Consider the following 1,866-nt stretch of genomic DNA (forward strand, 5'->3'; position numbering starts at 1 on the left):
GGTTCACCAGATCCCGACTAACTGCTATCGGCGTCAGACGGACACTTGCAACTCTGTTGCGAAATCCGCAATGTCCGTGGGACGGTATCGAAACACGATACCGTACATCACATATACACTGAAATAATCGGTAAATCTAACTTAACATTTATGCAAATGGAGCTACTCTCTGGACGCACTAGTTTAAAATCTTTGGTGCAACAAAATTTTAGTGCACCACGTACTTATCTTTGTACCTGATGGTGGGGTAACAGCCTAAAACCGGTTTGTTAAAAAAATAGTAAATATTATAGAATATTACACTAGTGTTGCGTGTGTTTACATTCATAAATCGGAAACTTTCATTTGGATTCCGTTTAAGCAGTTTCAGAGGAGTTCCCAGTTTGCAATATCTCTATGTATTGGCTGTAAAGGGTCAAAACAGTTTCTGTCAAGGGGGTGGAAGGTTGTGTACGTGTATGTCTTCGTCCATTTGTTTCACACCTACTGTACTTGCACACTGGAGTATCACACCGAATCTCACTTCTCTGAAGCGTAACTCTTGCTCAATTTTTAATGTCCGGCTCCATAGCTGGGTGGTAACGTGCTTGGCTCCCCTAAAAGCGGAGCCGGGTTCGATTCTGGGCCGGGTTGTACATTTTCTCCGCTCGTGGACTGGGTGTTGTGTTGTCCTCGCCATCCTTTCGTCCTCCCCAATTGTGAAACAAACCATGCACTTGGCGGCCGAGCTTTCCCCAGTTGGGGCCTCCTGGCCAACAATGTCGTAATCTCATTTCATTTTTTTTTCATTTTTAATGTGATTTCAGACAACATGCATGTGTTGATTACCATAAAATTTACGACTGAAGTTAAAGTTCTTAGATCCTATAATTTTGCAGAGCAAAATCGTTGAAATACCATTGACATGGTAAAGACAGTGTTACAACAGGGACGCTCGCGAAGAATCTAAGTAAACTAACTGAGTCAACTAAACTAACCGACAGAAGGGTCAACTGCAACAAATCCCGGCCAGCAGTACAGTCGACATGTTCTTCAAGGATATTACAAAAAGAAAGTGCTACGGAAATATCGGCGCCAAAATCAAATAACGCGACACTTTAGGCAAGCTTATGTGTTTCACAGTAGTGTCACAGCTAGGCATTGACAAAGAGCGTGCCACATCTGCTTTGAAAAGGAATTTGAACGCAAAAATTATGAGGTAATATTCATGAAATATTTTTTTTTAATCATGAAGAATCAAAGCATTTTGTTGCAAAAAAAACTAAATTTTAATTTTTTTTAGTCCTCATGACGTCCCAGTCCCCTGCAGGTAATTGAGAGCCGTAGCGACAAGAAAGGTGTCCGACTAAAGTCTTAAAATCACGAAACGAATACGCCAGTTTAGGAAACGAATGAAATGATTTTATGGCATTATTGGCAGGAAGACCCCCCTTTGCTGTAGTTCTCTGCCTCGTATCCGACGTCACAACTGGATGATGAGACGGAATCATGAGTGAAGAAAATCTACTACACGGCTGGGAATCGAAACCAGGAATCCGCGAACTAGAACGACAGCTGCGAAAAGATGAAGCGAGAAAGGCGGTATGGCGGACTATACTCTGTTCATCGTAAGAATAAACATGATGTAAACAAATACAAACGGGATGACTGGTCAGAAGCAGTAGCATGCATACACTGGTGTTGTTACGCCCTTGGAAGTAGGTCCTACTTATGTATTAAACATACAGGGTGATTATAATTAAAGTTCGAAACCACTGTGGAAAAAACCGCACTGGTCAAAATGACGTCAAATTGCAATGGGATATTGTCAGAGAAGGGAGAAAACGTATAGCAGAAGAAAAATAAATATTTACAAAATGTAGCAAT

Source organism: Schistocerca serialis, chromosome 6 (genome assembly GCF_023864345.2).
Source record: "Schistocerca serialis cubense isolate TAMUIC-IGC-003099 chromosome 6, iqSchSeri2.2, whole genome shotgun sequence".
Taxonomy (NCBI): domain Eukaryota; kingdom Metazoa; phylum Arthropoda; class Insecta; order Orthoptera; family Acrididae; genus Schistocerca; species Schistocerca serialis.